General features: G+C 43.5%; 1 protein-coding gene across 4 annotated transcripts in view; it reads left to right on the top strand.

The window, feature by feature from the left end:
• The first annotated feature begins 1524 nt into the window (after window positions 1–1524).
• Window positions 1525–22833, top strand: part of TSPAN18 (tetraspanin 18) — a 114913-nt gene continuing 93604 nt past the window's right edge. For 2 of the 4 annotated variants that reach the window (XM_085062614.1, XM_085062608.1), the window contains exon 1: window positions 1525–1685. The gene's annotated coding sequence lies outside the window, so the exon portion shown is untranslated. The other 2 variants (XM_085062610.1, XM_085062611.1) reach the window with 2 other exon arrangements.

Genomic DNA, 22833 nt, shown 5'->3' with positions numbered 1-22833 from the left:
GTGTGACACAAATAAATGAATAGCAAAACAGAAATGGAAAAACATGGGCCCAAACATTACAGGAAAAGATCAGACCCTGAAATGATTGCCTGTCTTAAGCAATAGACTATAACAAAACATACCTTTCATATATGGTCTGGTCGTGTAATCTAGTTTTGCTATTACACAGAAATAGATTTGGGACCATAACTGTTAAATTCTATGTGTATCTCCCTATTTTTATATCACATTAGGAAATAAAAGAAAGCCAACGCCAACAAATATCTGCACCTGGGGAGCATTGTAACTGTTCATTACCAGATATATGAGGCATTAGCAGAGATTATACAGAGATGCTGGCACATCTATTTTTCCTTTGCATTGCACTGTTAGACATTCCTAATTTCTCTTGTTTTTCTACTAAGCTTTGAGGGTTCAAATCTGCATTCCCCATCTTGCAAAGCATCATGAAATAAGCAGGACTTCTTATCAGCACCAGGACACGTCTGCATACCACTTGCATGATTTGGCCCTTGCAGGATTGTTCTCTCTGTTGTTACATGACAATGTAATGTCCAATTTACTAAAGTCCAATTTACTAATCCTTGAGCTATTGATTGTTACTGAGAGTAACAGTGTTACTTCTGTGCTCTTTTTACTCAGTTTCTTTCACTCCAACCTGATAAGGACTTTGCAACTATTAGGACCAGTGAAGAGTAGTTCTCCTAGGGGATAGTTGAAGTGAACCTCAGTGTGGATTCCCTTGTCAGATGCTGTTAGACTCGAGATACAGTCACCCTATGTGTAAGAGCAGTAAAAAATATGACCTCTTCTAACCAGTTATCAATTTTTATGAAATTTGTAGCTGTCAAATGCTATTGAAAATTTTTAACTGGCTAAGTTATTGGTACACATACATAGAACAACGGCAGAAGCCTTATTCCCTTAGGACACCATGGCTTTTCCCATGTCGCAAACAAGGGCTCTTCATTCGGTTTGGTATGCATTTTAGAAAGGCTTCCCAGTCCCGCGGTGTCACCCTTTGAAGTTTCTCCGGCAGATCTGCTAAGGCAGCTGTCACTGAGGTACCGGTCAGCGAGTGACCTCTCTCCCGCCTCCCTGGTCTCCCCTTTTGCGTCCCAAGGATCCCCCCGGTGCATCAGGAGCCCATTGGATGTTACCGGGGTCACCCCGCAGACGAGGAGTAGGCAGCTCTCCCTCCCACCGGTGCCTGCTGCGAGCTCGGCGGGCTCAGGGCTGCTCTCCGGTCCCAGGCTAAGCTGTCCCCGGGCCGCCCTTGCCGGGCTGCCATTCCCACACCCCGAACGGCCGAGGCTCGGTACGGGAGGGACGAGTCACCCTGGGCTGCCCTTGGCGGCTCCCGCCGAGGGCACCCGGGAAGTTTTCTGGCGATGGAGAAGGCAGAGGAGAGGCACGGGAGCGGCGGAACGCGGGCAGAGGCGCGCCCAGCCGGAGGGGCCGGGGGGCCGGGGCCGGGCCGAGGCAGGCCGGGCGGGGGCGGAGGAGGGGGCACGGCCGGGAGGTGGAGCCGGCTGCGCTGGCGGCTCCGGCGCTCCGCGGCTGCCGGGCACGGGGCGCGCACGGCAGTAGGAGCCCAGCGCCGCCGGGAGCCGCCGCCGCTCGGTCCGCCCGCCCGGTCCGTGCCCGGGAGCCGCCGCCGCGGGAGCTGCCGCAGGAGCCGCCAGGTAACGGGCGGGGTTCCCCTCTCGGTGCCCGGCCTTTCCGCAGCCAGCGGGGCTGCTCCGGCTCGGCACCCACCGCCTGCCGCTGCCCCGGGACGCCCGGGGGTGCCGACTGGGGGCACGGCGCGGGGCGGCTCGCCTGCTCTTGCTGCGCTGGTCCCTCGGGGGAGGAGAGGATGTGCGGGAGCGCGGCTATTCCCCGTGCTGCTGGGTTTGCAAGTTTGTGGGGCTGAGAAGCCATCCCGCCTGCCAGTACGGCCGGCGCGGCAGCTGCGGGAGGACGCCCCGGCTGCCCGAGCCAGCTGAACTCGCCCCGCTGGTAACACCTCTCCGGGGTCGGGCCCCGGGGGCGTCTCGGGGAGCCTCAGAGCCTGCCCTCGGTATTTCTGTATTCTGTTGCCTCCGCCCCAATCCCCCTCCCTCCGGGATCCCGCTTGCCGTAAAGGCAAGCGGAGGAGCCGGGGGCGCCCGGAGGCTGTGCCCGGAGCGCCCTGCACTGCGTCTGCCCTGTGCTGGGGTGTGCCACCACCCCTGAAGTTCGGATGAGGAAGGTGAGACAGTTACCCTTGTGTTTTACTTCAGCCCGGGCTGGTAGGAACTCTTCCACGCTTTGCTGATCTTCCATGCCGCTACCCTGGGTCCGTGCCCGCTCTTTAATACAGATTTATAGCTGCAGCAACATGTTAGAGAGGTACCACATGGGGGTTTTGTAAGCTGAACAACTGGGCACTTCACGTTTTATCGTAACTTTTGTATTTAAAGGTTATAGTGAGTGAGTAAATAGCGTTTTCAGATGTGTTGTACTTGGGTGGTTTTCTGTTAAGTCTGTTTGATGATCGTAATTTTTTTTTCTCTAGCACTTCTCTCAGCAGTCAGTAAGTTCGGCCTGATTACTGCTTGTATTTCTATAATAAGAGAAATGTGGACACAATTAATAGGCTCTAGGCACATAATTCACTGAATAGCCAGTGGCTACCAAAGCTGGTTGGCCAGAAGTGTGCTGGAGATGGTTGTGTGCCCGGCAGGGTACATGCAAATTGTGAGCACGGGCTCGCCTTGGATTTTTGCTAGTGGGTAAAAAGTATGTGGAGCTGTTAAAGAGCTGTCTTAATTCAACAGGATGTATGCAAGTGATTCTACCATTAAAATGCTTATTTTTATACTTAGCGTTTTTTTAAGGAGCAGTAGTTGTTCTGTCACAAAAGTATAGAAACTGAGAGCAAACGACAGGGATGTCATTAGGAGAAACAGGTACATTCTGTATTTTTGTTCATAATTTGGGGGGAGTCTTTCAAATTCGACTGTGTAGCATAATGTACAGATGCACTTCTTTATCATCTGCTTTCACTGAAGTATTTTTATAGTATGTTAAAATGATTCGAATGTTTGACCCTCCTTGGAAGGCAGTTAATGTTTCTGTATTTGTTGTGGCCGAGGTACAGCTTTTGTTGGCGCAAGCTAAAATACCATGTGATACAGTTGCCACGAATTCAAGTGTAGCGGGGTGAGGAGAAAGGAAGAGCTTTAACTTCTCTGAGATGTTGCAGGGCGCCAGCAAAATCCACATAAAATTTCTCTCGTTTCTGCAAGGCAGACAGACCTGTGTCACGAGTCGCTCATCTCCCCGCGCTGTGTGTTTAACCCCGTGGGATTTGCAGGTGAGCGGGCAGTGCCTCCCTGGGAACGGGGCAGATGTCAGCCCGCAGGGGAGCGGAGCCGCGCTGGGAGCAGGGGATCAGCGGCTGCCCGGGCTGGGCCGGATCCAGGCGGGGAGGGCTCGGGTGGGTGATGCTGATGTTTTCCACGAGAGGGCTTTCTCGCTGTGCGGTGTCAGCAGCTCCTCGGCAGAGCCCTCGGAGAGCCGGCAGCCCCTCCGCTCTTTGCTCGGTGCGGAGGAGCAGTGTGGGCTTGGGGGCGGTTTGCGCTCACAGGGTGTTTCAGATTTCCTTTGCAAATTATGGGGAAATCCCTTTATTACCCCTGAGGTGTAAGGATAAGACATCCTGGGAAGAGCACCAGTCTTCAGTTTCCAGGCTCCCTTAAAACTCAGAACGGATCCCAACAACTTAATTGCCCCACAGTGGAAACCGAGAAGAGGCTGAGTGTGCTTTTCACAAAAGAGGAGAGGGGTTAGAATGTTTGCACCCTCGTGGCAGATGATGGCAACGAATTACTCTATCCTGGCGTGATCTCATTTTTGGCAGCTTTAGCATGTATTCTACTTCTCAGGGTGGGGCTGGGTGAAAGGGAAACAGGAATCACTGTGCGAGTACGAAAATGCTGAGCTATCCGTAAGTCCTTTGCCAAGTTGCCTGTGTGTTAATTGAAATAATTTCACACGCACAGCGTTACAGGTCTGTTTTAAAAGGCAAGAAATTGTAGCTGTAACTAGTAATAATATTGCAGTTCATAAAACGCGAGAAACATCTGTTACTGTGACTTCAGTTTGTTTCTCTCTCCTTGGAATATCCGAGTTGACAGCTCAGTCAGGTTTAATGTCCTGTGCTAAACCTTTGGTCGTGTGTCCCACGGCTAACTGTGACTCACAGAACCAATAAACCCAGCTCCTGCTTTGCTGCAGCGACTCAGAGGGGGAGTGGGAAGGGCTTCAAATCACAATAGCAGATGATGGGGACAAATTTGCGTTTCTGCAAAACTAGGCCTATCATGTGCCCTTGCCATTTTCAGTGCGGCAGAGCTGGCTGGGGGTCTCAGTATTAGGGTTGAGCAAGTGAGGGAGAGGGTCTGCACTGCTGTAGAGGCACTATTTTCCCTCATAGCACCTTTTAATCTATCCCAGGTTCAATACTGTAGGCAGTTGAAGTAGAGCCATCTCATGCTTTGATGTGTGTTTATTGGCTTTAGTGGCTCATTCCCTTGCCTTTTTTTTTGCCTTTTTTTTTTCTTTTTTTTTTTTTTTTTTAAAGTTGGGTTGCTCTCTTTCCACCCCACCTCCCCAAACAAAAAGAATAAGAACAGAAGCAAAATATGAATGAAGTGGCTTTGTGTTTTTTGTGAATGGGTTTTCTTGCATTGCCCCTGCCTTCCTGCCTTCTGTAACATCCTTTCAGAATTAAAATATTATGACTGTGCTTATGGTAGCCCTTCACTTGTGGCAAGGATCCTAATTTGACGTCAATGAAAAAATACTAGTTTCTGGCATAAGGGCAGATGACATTTCATCAGCTAGTGCATGCCCATTTTTTTTTAAACCACAGTGCTAAGACCATATGGACAGATAATGAGTTTAAGCTGATAAACAGCTTACAGATTTGCCCAACTAAAGGACTTTCTTCCTAGAAAACACAGTTTCCTTTAAAATAAATAATGAAGTTCCTGTGTTTTTATTTAATTATCTTGAGTCCTGTCTGTTCTCACCAGGCTGCAGGAAGACAGGCACAACTGCTCTGGGGACAGAAGCTACTGGATTTATGGGTCTGTAGGTCTTAGAGGAGGAAGGACTTGAAAAGAAAAGTTCAGATGCTACAAAATTGAGGCCTAAGGGGCTCCAGATAGCTAAAAAAGCAGATGGTGGTCCAAGTTGTATTTAGAGAGTTTCATGAGGTAATGCATAATTCTTGACATCTTGAAGATGAGTCATTACATGAGGTGGTAGTAGGTCCAAGGTCTATTTGGGAGTTGTAATTAAAACAGATTAATATCTATACTCCTTGCTAATCATGTAAGGCTGCTGAAGCAGTCCTTGTCTGGGAACACTGTTGCAAGGCAATCCCTACTTTTACTTTTTCGAGAATTTTTGACTAATCTGTGTATAATTTGTTTGTTTGTTTAATTTAAACTAACTTTTATCAATAAAATGTATCAATTTTTCTTGATTTATTTGGGGGAAAAACCCCACAAGAAGTACAGTGAGAGTTGGAAAGTAACTTGTTTTGGGAAGAATCTTTAGTTGTCACTTTAAAGTAATGACTCAAACCCAAGTACTGTATTTGCATGGGAGGGCAAAGCCTGTGTATTTCTCTCTCAAGATGCATAGAAATGAGCTGTTTCAGATCTGAAAGTGCTTGTTCCCTTTTAAGCTGTTTCTTATGTGTTCTCTATTTTTTTTTCTTTCTATTTTTCTCCCATGGAAATAATTACTAATTTTAATTGGAACTGGCAAATGAAGGAAGAAAATGGTTGCACAGAAAAATCAGTACAGACAGCTTGATTCTTTCTCATGCTGCTTATTCCTTCTGAAACTTAAATATCTTGTTTTGTCCCTTCCCTTCATACCATCCACTTCTCAGCACTGGGAAGATTATTGGACTTTAATTGTATTTCATATGAGGATATATTCCAGATGGCTAGAGTTTAACTTTCTCATGGTTGCTGCTGTCTCATTGGTAACTGATACAGCAGCCGGGTTGCATTTGGTCCTACCTTGGCTCATGACTGCACACTTCAACATTCCTCTTGTGTCCGTTTCTTCCCCTACACCTACATTTCTTATTTTCTTCTCACTGTTCTTTCATTCTTGAGCTTCCAAACTAGTGAATGAGTTATCCTATCCCATGGTTTCAAGGGATTCTGGTGAATTCAGTGCCCACCAAACAGCTGATGGGTTTCCTCTCCACCCAACCTTTTGTCTTGGAGCACCAACAGCTGCTTTGCTGTTTATAGTTTCTGCATTGGTAAAGATCTGTCATGGGCTAATTTAGTATAAATTGTCTGAGACTGAAAGAAGTGGCTATAGGAAGGCAGTGTGTTGATCTTTTTCTGTTAACCACACCATCTGCTAAACCAGTTTGTCAGCATGTTTTTATTTATTTTTGCACAGATAAAATTTAAAGAAACAAACTATGATAAAGATGTTTTACTCTTACAATGGGATTTGCTCCTGCACCTCTGCCACCTTCTGTTCTCTACCAAAGAGCTGTCCTTCACTGGTCTCCCTCAGAGCCAGAGAGGCTCACCATCCTGGTGAGTTGTATATGTGTGGGGTGGTTTGGATCTGAATAGCCTCTGCAGGGGTCTTGATACAGGAAGCTCTGGATGACCAAGTGCCTAATGTGAATGTTTCTTTCCCAGTGGACTGATGTGTAGCAGACCTTACATGACAATTGAGAGTAGTCTTGTGGTGTCAATTTATTGTCACTGAATTAATTTAAAAGAAAAACACAATCAGTATCTTGTCATTGTCCTCAGAGATGTTGGAAGTGGGATATTCATAGTCACAGGTTTTTAGTAAGGATCTTGTTTCTGCACAGGATCCTTCCTTACTATGTTATCCTTCCAAAAAAACTCCAGTGACTGATAAGTCTCTGGGGGTTCTTGTGGTTTTGTGCTTGGTTTTTTGGTTTTTTTGTTTTTGTTTTTTTTTTTGTTTGTTTGGGGTTTTTGGTGGTTTTTTTTAAATTTATTTTTCTTTGGGCTATCAGGATCTTCCGTTTGCTATGTGTTTACTGAATAAACCTGGTCTAAAATGGAAGTTTCCTTCTTCTTGAGAAATAAATTGAAAGATCACTGTAGAGGAGTCAATTCTTTAACTCAAATGGAGTTCAGATTTTTTAGACCAGTTTATCACTTCAGGCAGAAACAGAGGATGCATTTGATGCAATAAATAGTGCTGAAACTCAATCTCATCTGTGTGTTTGATATTACTTGGGTATCAAATGGCTGAATTATTATGTGGATTAGGGCTTAGGTCTGAGTTTGCTCAGTTGCTCAGCTTCTGATTGACCGTGTTTATTTCATCTCTATTCCTGCCTTTCTGTTGCCCTCATTTAGTTGGTGCATGGTCATGTTAGAGAAGGACTTTGTTGTGTCATCTGTGGTGCCTAGTGTGATCTCGAGTTTGCCCTGATTAGTCTTCTGGAAGCAGCATGACCAGTACTCTCTTTATTCCTGTTGCTGTGGTGTTATTGTCAGGAAAAAACCTTACAGTGGTTGTTGACCCTAAACCCAACTGCTAATATGAAAAGTCATGTAGTATAGCAGAGGTAATACCAGCTCTTATATTTTTTCATGCTTCTCACTTGAGTTGTAAACAGCTTTAAATACATCTTATGCCATCCCAGATGGAGGCCCACAAGACAGATGAGTGGAATGGGGCATGGGACCATATGGTGACTTGTTGACCATGGGTCAGTGGCACAGCTTGGCAGGGGCTCAGGAGCTTAGGGGCCCTGGCTGCAGCTCGGGGTATGTGTATTGTGCATGATTGCTGTACTGTTTCTGCAGCTCTGTGCTGCTCCTAAGGCTCAGCACTGAAATTGTAATGCTAGCAGCTTTCTTTTCATGGCCCAATGCCCAGTTTGAAGAAGGGTGATTTTGGTCATGTTGTTAGACATACGTATTTATGGCCCTGTTTCATCTGTTAGATTTAATCTGTTTGGGTATTTTTAACATTATTATGGAAACAGTTACTATATTTACTCCTTACAGAAAGCTCAGTGTATGACAGCCTATGAAGAGAGAGTTTTAGAGTAATAAATATTGCACTAAATGATGGTGTCTACACTTCTTCAGGAAAAATGGTCTAAATGAACTGACTGGCAGTTTGCCTGTTCCTGAGACATGGACCTCACAGGGCACTGAACTGGAACACTCTATGCTGGGAAAGCAATGACAGAGTTTGTTCTTGGCTCACTTGATGGCACATCTCATTTTCTTGGGGAGTGAAAATAAACCAGATCTTGTACAGACGGAGCTTGTGCCTCAACTGTGCATCAGTTTCTCAGACCTTCTGAGAACCCATTTCTTGTGGAAGTTTTTGGGATCTGTGGGCACCTTTCAGATGAAGTCCTCAAAACCTGTTGCCGGCATAAATGAGATAGTGAGATTTCCACTGAATGGAAATTCAGTGGATTTTGGGATAGGAGTCACTGTCACTGTTGTTGATGTGCTTATTTCTGTAGTAATTTGAAACCAGAATGTGTTTTAATGTCAGTCTTGCTGATAAAAATTGATGGAGCTTAATGGTGATAATCATGTTGTGGGAACACTGTGGACATGTATGAGAAATAATGGCAATTAAAGGATTGAATGTTTCAAAATGTTTTTAAGAGGGGTGAACATTGGATATGATGTATTTTTGAACTGCTGACTGCCCTTTGTTCCTGTTAATGTCAGAGGGGATTCTCAGAGCTGCTAAGGATGAGGTGCTTATTTTGTATTGATCAACAAAACATTTCCTTCCGATGGGAACATTGCATGTAACATGCAAAAACACCAAGCTGTTTTTCAGAATAGGACACAGGAAAAACTGAGAGATAACTCTGGAAGTGCTTGAGGCACAATGCTGGAAGCACCAAGAGTTCTCTTTGCTTTGGCAGCCTGAGAATTGACAATGTAATACCTTGTTGATATCACGAATCACTCTGGGTCCATAGGATTGAAAAAACCCTGCAAAACTGATAAGGATTTGACCTTCCAGTGATGTTTCTCTTAACATTTAAAAAAAGAAAAATAGTTCTTAATTAACAAAGCATCAGTCAGGAGCAGCAGTCTGATGAGATTAAGAAAAAATAGGGTTTCCCAGAGACTGGCTGGATTAAGTAGGTTTTTTCTTTTGTTTTGTGTCTTTTCTGTTTTTTCTATCTCCTCCTCAATGTGCCAAAAGTAGCGGAAGGTTTCATGCTTTGCATTTTGTGTGTTCATATTTTGATACTGTAGTGGGGAAGGCTTGGCAGGAGAAGAGTTGGAGTTAGTTTGAAAATATTAATTTTCTTTGTTAATGCTGCTGCACATAGTTCCAAGTTTCAGTTTGCAGTGGATTTCTTACAGTATTTCTGTAATGTGATGCTCTTTGGGAAGTGCTTTGAAGCTCTGCACTAGCCTTGGGGAGCAGAGTGCTATCACTGATTTTATTGCTCAGAACTGAGGTGGGTGAATGCCAGCATCGCTAACATCAGCCTGCTGCAGACACTCCTTGGCTCTGGGAAAGTTGCATTGCTTTTCTGAGCATCTGTTTCACCAGCTGTGAAAATGAAGACAGTACCCTCAGCATGTGGGTATGATGAACATTCTTGTTAACTAATCTTGCTAAAGTGCATTGGAACTGTGAAGTGTTGTGGGTTGTTGTTTGAAAGTGTGAAGGTTTGAAATGGTGTAAGCCATGAGCTTGCATCTTTGTTAGGGAAGAGAATTATCAGTTGGGAGACCTTTGGCAACAGGGACAAAGGGTTTGTGGGAAAGAGGAGAAATTTGCCTATAATGGAGGGACCTGAGTGAGAATTATGCCTCATTCCAACCTTCTACACAAAATCCAAATGGATTTACTTGGAGCTTTGTAAGGCATCTGTCCAGGGCTGGATTTTTCCCTAGTACCAGTTGCATTTCTTTTTGTTGTTTTTCCCCCCCACACACTTGCTTTTATGATCAAAGCTGCATTCTTTAAAGATATGCCAATGCCTTGTAATAATGCTCAGAAGATCCCCTATGGACAACAGTTCTGATTAGAATAATTCTTCTGAAGAAGAATTCTTTAATTCGCTTCATACTTATTACTGTTAGGAACATTGTGTTGATAAAAGGTGTGGCTTTTTTTCCCTTGCTGTTACTACTTTTTCTTTGGCTCCCCTCCTCCTCAGACACTGCACTTATTCTTTAAGCTTTTGCATTGTCTTGTCTTTTATAAACTTGGTTCCTTGGTTCTTGCTTTCAATTCATTCTTTTATATTCTACAGAGCTCAATGAATGCTTAAAAATAATAAATATTAATAATAGGGCTCTTTGAACCAGCAGGTTCTTTGCAGCTTAAACTCACCTTTTCCTGCTGCTTATCCCCTATTAGAAGTTGCTATAATCTGCAGATTGTAGCTGTAATAAGTTCTGTAGCAGTGACTGGGTTTGTGACAAGCGTAGGATTATAGCTCCAGGTGGGGAAGTGGCAGCAGGAACAGAGAACCTCAAAGGCACAAATATGTTGTTCCAGTTGAAATATTCTTAGCAATAAAGGAAGAGAGGCCAACAAAATTTAGTGTGGGAATAGAGCTATTTATCTAGGTTTCCACAGAGTGTCAGTGACCTATATAGGGTAATCCTGTACTGCACATAAAATGCTGTGCTTAGAAGTAGGAAAGCATTCTTTCTGGAGAACATAGTCTGAGAAAACTGTACTTTTGGAGATTCTTTCAAGCCATTTCATAGGAAGTGTCTTAAATCAGCAAGACAAACTATGACATAGATCTATGGTATTACCGTGTTTTCTTTGAATTCCTTATGGAGACAGGTTTACCTCTCCTTAGAGCTACAGAAGAAAAAGATGCTGTCTGCCCCCACACGTAAAATTGACCACATAATGTACAGCCCAGGCTCCAAAGCTTTTGCCACACACATGCACACATACAGGCATATGTTCTTTTGGACATCAGCAACATTTTTACTGTCCCAGACTAAGGAATGAATAAAGTAAACATGAAGGGAGAGTGTGAGGTTTTTCCACCATACCTCCTTTCCACTGTTTAACAATACAAGCTAGTGGAGTAGGACAAAAAGACAGAATCCTGAGTTGTCAGGGCAAATTTATGGGACCTTATTTGTTTCTTCAACACTATGTTGCTGTGGCCCTACTTAGGGGAGATGAGTTGCTCCTAAGCAGAACTTCTGTTGGATGGTTTACTTCCAGGCTTATGTCTTCAGCAGAAATCACACTGGTTACTAACTGAGGCTAGGACTGGCTCGAACTCTTCAAGGAAACAATTTGCCTGAAGAAAATGCTGATTTATTGAAACCATTACTGCTTTGTGGGAAAGGGCTTGTCTCCACTTGGCTCTCCTTGGGTGAATTTCTTGCATATAGGATAGAATTTCTTAGTCAAAACAGATAGAAGCCAAGTGGTTAAGTATTTCACCTATGCTGTCACAAATCCAAAACAGGGTCCTGAAAGCAAATTTCCTACATGCCAGAAATGCCTGTCCCAACCACAGAACTGCTGTTCTATACCACATGGGTTTTTGTATGAAGGATTCCAAGGTGTATTCCAAACTTTTGTCCCTATGTGAAACAAAAAAAATATTTTAAGTCTCAAAAAAAGTGGTTCCCTCCAAAAACTGAGTTCCCATCCTGGTGTCCTTGTGTCTTCTTCAGTGGTCTTACTGTTTTTCCTCACTGGTTCTGCAGGTTTATGTCTCCCCTGGATGTGCTCTTCATGGAATGGGGCAAAGAATCCCAGAAGACCTTGGCAAAGCATTCAGCTTGTCAGTCACAGGAGGAGAAATACTAACCCTGAAGAATTGCTGGTATATTTTGTCAGGGTCAAGACTGTTCAAGGCCCCTAAATCCCTGCTTCCTCTGCGGAATATTATTAGAAAATCACCTTAAGCAGCCAAGGAAAACATAGCTGAACACTGCTGATATGTTTGTGCCTGGGCCATTGTTGTTGGGCAGAGTAGGAAAAATAATGCTTAGGGCAAGAGAGGAGCTGCTTGGAACAGGATGAAACACTCTTGTGCTGGTTTGATTGCAGTGAGCTCAGCAAAGGCGAGGCTAACGCATGGTTTCAGTAAAAGGCCTTTTTCTTCCAATTTCTTCTTTCCCTGTATTTTATGGAGAGGAGAAGAAAGTAGTCCTGTCTTGATGCTTTCTTAATTCTCCTTGGAGTGTAAAGAGATAAGAAGAAAGTCAAGAGGGGATCTCAGCTAAGCTGGGTGGGCATTTAGCAGGGGTATTTGTTCTCTGTGGCTGTGCTCTGTGCCACCAAAAACCCTGAATCTGGTTATTCCAGTGCAGCTCAAGCACCTGAACCCTCATGTGCTCTGTGCTGCTTGGCTGCCAGGGGGAGCTTCCAGGGGGTCCCTCTGTTGTAAAAGGTGGGATTGCAAATTCAAGGTACACACTCCAGTTCTGATTATATGGGAATGCCACTCTGCCTTTCCTTTGTATTTTGTTCTCACCATTTTCAGAAAAGGCAGGTGGGGAAGCTGAGGGTTGAAGCTTCATCATTGTACCGACAAAGACAAAACACTCCTCTTAAAGGCAGAAAATTCCAAGCCCTTGCTGTGTATTTGAGGTTTAAATAACGGGAGTTTCCTGTTTCAGAGAAGCCAAATTCATCCTCAGATGGCCTCCACTAACCTGTTTTAAGAAGTCGTGTGCTCATCTTGTGGTAGATGAGGAGTCTGAGCTTGCCCATTTGGTTCCACCCCTCCTTTTCCTTCAAGTTATATTAGGAGGCATAAGGTTTGTTTACAGCAGTGGAAATCAGAACCAGGATTAGCATACAGCTTGTTTGGGTGCAGCATAGCATTTGGACCAACAACACAGTCAACTCTGGAAATCATATAATGTCAAAGCAGTCCTGGATAGGAGATGAGCTCCACTGTGTCTGTCTGTCTGAAGAGATGCAGACACCAGAGACAGAATGTTTGAAAGAACAAATAAAAACACTCTAAGCCTTGTTTTTATGTTTGGGAGCCTTTTTTGGTAATAAAAAGGCAATGCTTATCTTAAAATATAAGATGACAATAATATCTTAATATGTTTTCACAAAAAATTGATCTAAGAAGAGTATAAATATTTCTCATAAATTAATCAAGTCTGAGACCTCTATCTATGACTGAAATCACAGCAAATTTCTAGTCTTGCTTCTTATGGTTACAGTCATAAAAGAAACCTTTTAAAAACCTCTAGGAGGCTGATTGCAAAGGTTCCATAGATCCCCAGGAAGATAAAGGTAAGCTGCTACCTTTCTTCTGAGCCTTCACCTGTGCTCTCACTGATAGCTGTAATTGAGAGTTATATTAGGCCTTTTTAAGGACTACACTTTTTGCCCTAAGAAGTCAGTTTGCATCTTCCAATCACAGAATGACCAGACTGCTTCACATCCATTTCATGTCCAAATTCTGCCCATTTGTTAAGTATACTTAGATTATTGGGAAAAGCAAGCTATTGATGTAAGACTTAACTCTTTTCTTCTGAACCAGGGATGGTGAATTGAAAAAAAAAATCAGGTTAGTCTGAAAATAGTTCCAGTAGGCTGAGATCTTAGATGTATGATTGAGCTGCACCGTAAATTCGTCCTGTTGAAATAAAGTGAGGCTGCACTAGTGTTGCAAAGGGTTTGCCATAACCCAGACCAGAGCTGCATGCTCTGTACCCTGAGACTGGCTTGCAAAATCCTTTTTGTGGCTGGAACTGTATTCTTGTGGACTTCAATGTCACCATCTGGGCCTTTTTATTCAAAGCTGAAGGAGCCCGAGAGAAGCCATGTAGTGGATCTGTTTCCCTTAACATCCTACAAGATTACACCTGTAGACTGTCCTTTAACAAGAAGATACAATCTTCAGCTGTAAACCTTGATTCTTTATGGAATGCAACAGTATGAAGTGGGACCAAACATTGATTTTTTTTAAATGGAATTTGATTAAATGTAAAAGACTGGGAGAGACCTAGGGTTAGGCTTGAGAGATCTAAAGAGCCTCAAGCTCCAGGCACAGTGGTGCTGGAAAGAGCCTGCCAAGGCCATCACAGCAAGGAGCCAACATTGCTGCTCTTACATCTTTCTGATCAGGATCTGCACAGGTGTATTTGCTGCCAACATGTATCCCCTGCAGGCAGGAGCAAAGGCAGGCAGTATGGAAAGGGTTGCTGCAGGGATTTGTTTGGGGTTGGGACTGAGGAGACACAGGGTGGAACAAGGTAAAGAGACCGGATGGCAGTGAGAGGCTGTGAAACAGGCTTTGCCTTTCTCATTTGATGTGAGTATGCTGAGGTATTGTATTGTTTGGGACACCCTGAGCTAGATTGGGTAGGACACTGGGGAAGTCAGCTTTTGGGCAAAGTGTTTTAACTGTGATTGTTCTAAATTATATGAAGATATGGCTGGTGCATAGTGCACTAAGCATTGTGTTGACCATTGTTGCCTCTTTGGCTTTTGGCAAATTTATTACTTAAAGTCAGTGTGTATGGAAGAAAAAATAACTATTCACCCCATCCCCTTGTATTTTTTCCCATCATGGACAGTTACAAATCATTTGCCAATCTCATCTATATTTAAACATTGGTTTCGGTAGACTCTTCCCTCTCTAATTCTTACATTTCTCAACAGGTGGCTTTAGGAATTGCAAACAATATTTTTTTAATAAGAAATTATTCCCCCTGAAATTTTTGTGATCACTGGGAAAAAAAAAATCTCTACCTTTTCTGATTCTTATTTGTCACAAAAAGTGCTTTTTGCTTAATCTTGAAAATTTAAGGTTGCATGAATAAATAGGTGGCTCTTAATGTGTCCATAGTTGTTTTGCAGACATAAATATTAAACTGTGCAACTTCTTTGCAATTTCTGTTTGGGTTTTTGTGTGTGCAAAGAGAAGGGAGCTTGGGTTGCATTCTTCTACCACAGTCCCTCCATGCTAGAAAATGAAGGTGTTGGCAGTGGGAAAAGTAGGATTTACTGGGGAGTGTAAGTACATGACAAGGCAATGTCACTTCTGTGATTAAGTGTGCAGGTAATCTCTGCAGATTAAATGCTAAGCACAAATGCAAAACAAAATCCTCTACTGTGTCTGAAGAAATGTGCCATGTAGAGTCAGGCTTTTGGATGAGCCTGTGAAGCATATTGCTGGGCTGGCCAAAGGGGCAGTGGGATATGCAGGCATGGTCTGTAAAGGGTATTTATTGGAAGGAAATGGGTCACCCACTTTGATAGAAAACAGTTCAGGTGTTCATTTTATTTTGAAATAGAATAGGAATCTCTGGCTTCTGTTCTTTTCCCCCCCCCCTCTTTTTTTTTTTTACATGCCTGCATAATTCTAAAGCTATAATTCTCCTTTCTTTTGACTGCATGAGGAAAAAAGGGGTGCAGACGTGCAGATTAACAGCAACCGCAGTCTAAATCTTGCAAGCTGCCATCTCACAGAAGCTGGCTGTGGATTCTCTGCATGTACTACTCTATGTTCCTGTGGTGAGAAGAGTTATAGGACATGCAGTGATGACAGTAAACAGGGAAAGTTCTCTATTTACTCATACAGGACATATCTGTGCCCTCCTATCAGAGAAATGGAGGTTTAAAACATTGGAGTTGCTGTGCTCTGAAAGATTTCAATCTTCAGTGTAGCAGTAATTATTTCCACCACAAATCTTTGTGTTTCCAGATTCCCAAGACTGAAGATACCTTACCCCAGGACATGTAGCAGCATGATGGGTAGAACACCTTCTGGGAAAGAGAAAAGTTCTCAGTACAAATATTGGCTTGAACTTTAGGCAAAAAGCCTACATGAACCAATCTGCAGTATTCCAGAAGCCAGGTACTCAGTCAAATTACTTGTTGGATGAGCTGTGGTTGTTGTCCATGTGTGTGGTCTTAGCCCATGGCAAATGAAAGGTAATGCAATTTAACTAAACTCTATCACTGCTAAATTAAATTACCTCACATCATCTGCAGGGGATGAGCAAGCACACAGAAAGCTACCACAGTCCAGCTGATGCTCAGCCTACTGTTACTGCAGTGCATCACAGCTTTATTGGGACCTCCACTTGAGAGTCCCAGTGAGCAAGCAATAGGGAATAGCCATTTGCAAGGAGAAGGAAATACAGTAGGGCCTCCATATAGAGAATATAGTCGCTAAATCTTATCACATTTTTAGTTTGGGAAGTTCAGGTGGCTGAATTTGAGGTTGATGGAAGTAGAGGTTTTGAGTAATTACTGTACCTACTCAAAAAAACCAGTTTCCCTTATCCAGCAGATGTTGGCTCCCTTGCTGGTAGGGAGGTGCTTTTCCTTGTAACAGGCAGTGGTGCCAAACACATTTTTGTTCTCTCGGGAATGTGTTTCCTGAAAGATCCCTTTCATCTGCAATGAATCCTTGTGCTTTTAACACAGGAAACAGTGATTTCCCCCCCCCCCCCCCAAATATCTGTGAGCACTTTTTTTAAAAGTAATTGAAATTGTCCCATTCGATAGCAGACTGAGCAGCAGTCTGTCCTCACTTTCAGTTGTTTTGTCTCTGGGATCAGTATTCCTTGTCTATGAACAACAGGAGGTACTGAATGATCTGACCTTGCCATGGATGATCCAGCAAACTTGTCATCCTGGAAACATGTCGAATTTGACTGCCATAATGGGATTTGAAATGGAATTGGTGTAAAGTGATGGTTGAAAGGACATAGGATAGCAGTCTGGCTCCTTGGCCTTTACATTAGGAAGAGACAACTTTAGCAAAAGCCTCTGTAGCAAACCTGTGTCAGCTCAGCCCCAGGAGATCAAGAATTGCAGGCTATGCCTTTGTTCTGATGAGCAGTGGGAAGGCCTCACCTTGCTCTGACCTGAACCCCTGGAGCTCATAGAGTGAGGGTGACAAGGTGTGCCATGCCAGCTTCAGAACCTCTAAGAGGAGAGGGGAACAAAGGCTTGCCCAGAGGAAATGTTGAGTCTCTTGTCCCCAAAAACTTATCCTGGCAGTGACCATGATCATGGTGATGGGCAGTGCTTTCTGCAATTCCAGTGGCTATCATCTCAATGGTTTGGTACTGGTGGGCTGATGCTGGCAGCACCACTGCACTGTGGTTATGGAGTCAGGGTCACTGGTGCTTCTGTGTCCTTGTGACCTGGTTGTTCATCCTGTTTTCTTCCAAGCCAAGACTGAAATCTCCTGTTATTGACTGATAAAAGCTTTTGGTCTGAAGATTTTCCCATTCATATAATCTCTTAGAAATCATTCCAGTGTGAAAAACTCTTTTTCCAGCTCCAGTCTCTCTTTTGCTGTGATTTTCTGGAAATCAATCTTGGAATGTGTTTCTTAAACATACATGAAGTTTAGCATCTGTTGTTGGTGACACAGATCATTGCACATGGAAGAATGAATGTGCAAGTTCCTGCACAGCCTGCTTTCACTGCACAATGAAGATGTGGCTAAATGGGAATTAGGATTAATACTGGATTTAAGATTCTCATAGTTGGCTGGTAATAGCCTAATCTCCTCAAAGGCTGCAGGCAGGCTGGCAGCATTCAGCTCAAGACCAATGTTGTTTGCAAAACCTGAAAGAAATTGAATTTTGATTCTTAGAGCACTTTAATCATAGCCTTTCAAGATAGTATATGCTCTTCCCATCTCTATCTCAAATGCAGCCTTTTAATTTCTTTAATGTATGACAGTGAACTAGGCTTCTAGGTCTGATGGACGTTTGACAGTAATATTTTTCATTTCCTTTTGTAAAAGCTTAGGGATTCTGATTGATTTTAGAAATTATAAATTGCATTCTGAAAGTTGATATACCAAAGTCTCTGTATAGGCAGAGTGAGATAAATCTAAGTAGGGCAGCAAACACTCCCCAGTTTAAAGTGTTGAGAGTGCTAAATGTCTTTCAGGTAAGGAGGCTTAGGAGGCCATACAAGTGTGAAGCTCTGGGTGTCATCTGGTCAGTTCAGTCCAGCCTGGCTTGTTTGCTGCTGTGGTAGAGATGACTGGAGAGAAATGTGTTGCTGAGTCTGTGCAGGTCCTAAAATGAATCACTGCATTTGACATTAAGACCCATGTTGGAAGCCAACATGTTTTAACATGAATTGTTTATTCTTCTGCTGTTTATTGTGGTTGTAATCTTTCTGTCCACCTAGTCATTTTTGGAAGTCGGACATTTAGTTATCCAAATAATTTGCTTCTCAGTTAAATATTAAGGTGGACTTTATGTAGGCTTAGTCTGCATTGTCAAACAGGATGTGTAAATTTTGCCTATATAGATACTTTTGATCCCTTGTTTTTGGCTTTCTCTTTGATAGCAGTTTCGATTGGTTCTGCCCAAACACTGAGAGCTTTTCTTTGCAAAATGCTTTTCTATTTGTATCACTGCTAGTGATAGCCTGGCAAAGTGTGTCTGCTTTTCTTCTGTTTTAAATCAACAGCCCATCCTGTGGATGGGTCCCCTTTATGGGGGGAATCAAAGATCTCTACAGTAGGTGCCACTTATCAGTCAAAGTGGCTCTGGGCGACTGAGGATGGAAGGAGCAGAGGCACATTGATGAGATTTGAGTGGGAAGCCTGTGGAATGCTTCTGATACAATTCAATATCCAGGTTGCTAAAAAGAATGACTTTTCTACAGAGGTGGTGATGAAGTGACTTTAACTGGACCTGAATGCACTCCTATCAATTTGTGTTTTATCAAGCCTACTTATTCAAACTCCACCTAGATAGATTTCTTTGGATTGTTTCCCTTTCCTTCTGTGTTGGTCCTCTTTGCTTAGGTTGCCTTTCCTCTCACTGTTGCCTTGTGTAGAACCTGTTATCAAATAAACCTATTAATCTCAGATAATCTCTAAAACACTTAGCATCAAGCAGGCCTTTTTTCAGAGGTATGAAGTTTCCTTGCACACCTTAATTCTCCTGGCTCTCAGCATGTGAAATTGAGAAATACACTGAAGCTTGCCCTTTCCAAGGCTCAGGGCCCACATGATGACCTCATTAAAATTTGAAAGGCAGTGACTTTGTTTAATTTAATAATGCAATGTCTTTGCCCCTGTTGTTCTCAGAGTACAAGGGAGCATCTTAAACATTAGGCAAACTGGAATTTGGGTCTCTTCTGGGGCTCTCAAGTCCCTTAAAGCACAAACTTGTTGAGGGCATGTTGATGGGAAAATCTCTGTTCTGTTTTATAAAAGCTATAAGCCAGCAGAGCCTGGTCTTTCAGCTCTATTCCCTTTACTCTTCAACAGAGATTAATGGTAAAGAACAGTGGATAGAGAGGGAACCTAGGCAAGTCTGGCATCCAGCAGCAAAGGTTAGGAGAGATGCATGAACTGTACCAGCACAAGAAAGTTTATTTCAGTTGGTGAAAAGTATCCAGCTTTCACTGACTCTAAGAGCTTATCCCTCTGCAGAAGTCAAACTGCTTGGTTTATAGCATGTAACAATTCATGGAAGTGCCTTGTGAGCATCTTAAAACTGTTGTCTTGTTCAGTATTATGACTGGTTGGAAGGTTTGGTCTGTGGTTTTTCTGGTGTGTGGTGGGAGGTGGCAAAGACTGCTTAGAACAGCAATGTGTAATTAGAAAGTGCCATGCTGGGTGAGGCATGTGGGGGTGAAGCTCTGGGATTTTTAATCCTGTAAAAATTCAGGATAACATGCATTAATGCTATTGCTTGCTGTTGTAGCCTCTAGCAAGCAGGTAGGGAGCTATTAAATCCCTCTGAACAGAAATAGGGGTGAGGGGAAATACCTGATAACTTCAGCTTTATCAGTTGCACAAATTACATGGAGAAGAGCAAGAACAGGCATAGTGTTTTAAAAAAACCCCAAACATCCAAACAACAACCAAACCAAACAAAAAACAATCAAACTAACAGGAGCAACAAAACCCTCCCCACATGTGTCAGGATGTGCCCACCAAGAGGATGCAGGTTTTCATGCTGGCTGAACTGTGCAAGGGGGAAAAGAGTGCCATGTTGACCTGTAGTTGCATTCTGCCATGTAGGTTAAGCACAATTTGAAGTCAAGGAAATTTTGATTACTGTTTTTGTCAAAGCCTTGAGATTATAAAAAAGCAATTGTGTTGGTTAGAGATGAGTGGGTGTGAATAAACTTCTGCCTTGCTCATGGCACTTAGAGAGCCCAGTGATTAGAAATGTGTCTTACGACTGCACAGTGGCTATTTCTTATTATTCCTTCAATGAGTTCACTCTGCTCAGCACTGAGACTGACAGAGGCCCTTTACCAGCACTGAAACTTCACCTCAAAGCTAACTCTGCTCAGAACAGATCTCACTGATGATGCTGTGCATTTCAAAGCATTTGCAGCCTTGCCTGTGGAAGGCTAGCCAACATCACCACAGCTAGTACTGCTCCACCAACACTCTTTCAAATTCCCCAACTGTGGCCAGGAATGCACAGCCCCTGCACTCTGCTGTGCCCTGGCCAGCCCGGTTCTGTTGCAGATGAATGTGGTGGGATGCTCTGTAAACACTGCTGTGTGTTCTGATGGTGAACGTTTGCAAGCTGTTTGCTCAGCGTTACTCATTTATCCCCCCCAGCCCCTCCAAGATCAGCTACAGCTTTATCACTACCTGATAAGCTGGTGTGTGATCTGAGGCAGAGCCATCAGCCAGAACCGAAGGCAGGCAGGAGTCCCAAGTGCATAGTTTTGGGGCAGCTCGGTTTCTTTTCTGATAAGCCTGTGCCTCTTGCGGCAGTACAGTGCACACTCCTTTTAAACTGTAATCATAATCCTCTTTGCAGCCGGCGCTGCTATCCCCACAGGAAGCATTAGCAATATCACAAAGTGCGGAGACTTCATTGTTTTCCCCTAATCTGCAAAGGGAACTGAGACAAGACAGAGGAAACTTTAACCTATTCCGTGCCTCAGTGGCAAATAATTAGTTTCTTACTAACTGGGAAAACGGGGGAAGCCTCTTAGTTAAGATAAAGTAAGCAAAAGGCTCACAGGCTTATCTTGCTCTGTGGAATTCAGGAAAGGACATGTCCTTGAATTTGCCTGTCCGGCATGCCCAGATTTTGTGTTTGGGAGAAATGAGTCTATTAGAGCTGCCCTAAGTGATTGCTGGGTATGAGACACCTCTTGCCAGGAAATGCGGTAGCCATGCTTTTGTTTAAGGACCTGAACAAAAGGCTCTGGATGCTTAATAATGTGCAAATTTGGGTGGGTGGGATATGGAGAAGGTTAATAGGGCAGGCTAACAGAGGAGGAGCTGAGTTTGAGAGAGGAGGAGAGGAACGCCGAGGACATGGCAGCAGGCAGAGAGACGCAAAACCAGAAAAGCGGCCCCTTTTTGCCATGTTAAAGTTAACTTAGTCCCCACTGACATTTTTGGGGTAAGTGCAAGCTGAGTGTTATGAAATAATGATATTTTCAGCCATGGCTGTGTTAGAGGTCACAGTGCAGCTCGGAAGGCTGTCAGTATGCAAGTATGAGTGCTGTTTAAGTGCTGTCCAGACACTGACCCATCACAAGAGGTGACTGGCTGTGGGAGTGCTTTTGTGGGTGGGAAACCACGTTGGGTCAGTGCTTTACCTTTGCAGAACTCATCTTCACAAGCTGCCTGTCATGAAATTTTTCTTGTCATTCTTTGGTCTGAGGCTGGGCTGTGCTTTTCTTGAAAAGGAAAAGCTGAAGCGGGAGGAGTTGCCCTGGCCTGGCATGGGGGGCACAAATCTGGAATGGTGAATTGTCTGCTTGCATGTGTGCTGTGTCTGTGAAAGTCTTTTAATCCAAAATATGACAAGAGCAAAGGAACAAAAGAAAATGCTCTCAAAAATAACACAAGATAAGGATCTGGAGAATTTGCTTTTTATTTTGCTCAAGAGTCCCCAGAGATTTCGTCTTTTAAGGGAAGAAATGTAGCTTTCAAGGTCGAGCTTTTTTTTTTTTTTTTTAATATGCTCCCCCAAACCCCCCTCCCTCTTTTTTTCTTCAGACTTCAAAGGCAGTCAGCTGAGAGCTTCGTAGGAATGTTATGTCTGTTCAGAGCAAACGTGGACTGGTGGAAAGGCACTTTTTCTTGCTCCAAAGCTTCTGAAATTTGCACAAAAATTTTCTTGGCACTGGTAACACAATCTCAGTGGGGCTGGGGCTGCATGATGCACAGTAGTGAAAGCTGGAAAGCCAGCAAGTGAGAGTAGTTTTCTGCAGAGGTATTTAATTTAAACACAAACATTTGTTTTTTTTCTTGATGCCTTAATAGAAAACAGTAAATGTCTGTTACTTTTAATAAAATTGTTTCAGAAATTGAACTGAACAAGTGGACTGAAGTGTGAACTAGTGCTTGGCTGCTCCCCTTCAAACTTTTAGCTTGTGCTAGGTGTGTACATGCTGGCATACCTGGCTTGTCCTTTTGCTTTCAGTCTTAATCTATGTGCATCAAAAACTGCAATCAAAGTTTGGCTTTCTGACTCTAAACCTTACCTACTGGTCCTTCACCGACTGATCCAAAACCTACTGGGAATGGAGGAGCTTTGAATCAGGCACTTGACATGACACAGAAATATGTCACTGTAAGCTTGGAGGATACAGCAGGTGGGTTTAGGAATTGGACCAAGTTTAACATTGCTTTGCCTGTAATGGATGGGAATTTATTGCTGATTTTGATGAAAGCTGATGTGTGGTATCACTGAGAATGTTTGGAAATCCTCGCCACAGTAGGGCCTATGGACATGGTCAGGTCCCAGACAGCCTTGTGCATAACTGCCTCTTCACATCACAAAAGTGTAACTGAGCTGTAAATGGTTTTCACACCAATTATTTCCCTCTTGTTTTTGAATAGAA

The sequence above is a fragment of the Lichenostomus cassidix genome, chromosome 5, assembly GCF_008360975.1.
Source record: "Lichenostomus cassidix isolate B80296 chromosome 5, HeHo_3.0, whole genome shotgun sequence".
NCBI lineage: Eukaryota > Metazoa > Chordata > Aves > Passeriformes > Meliphagidae > Lichenostomus > Lichenostomus cassidix.
This window is presented reverse-complemented; position numbering and strand designations above follow the sequence as displayed.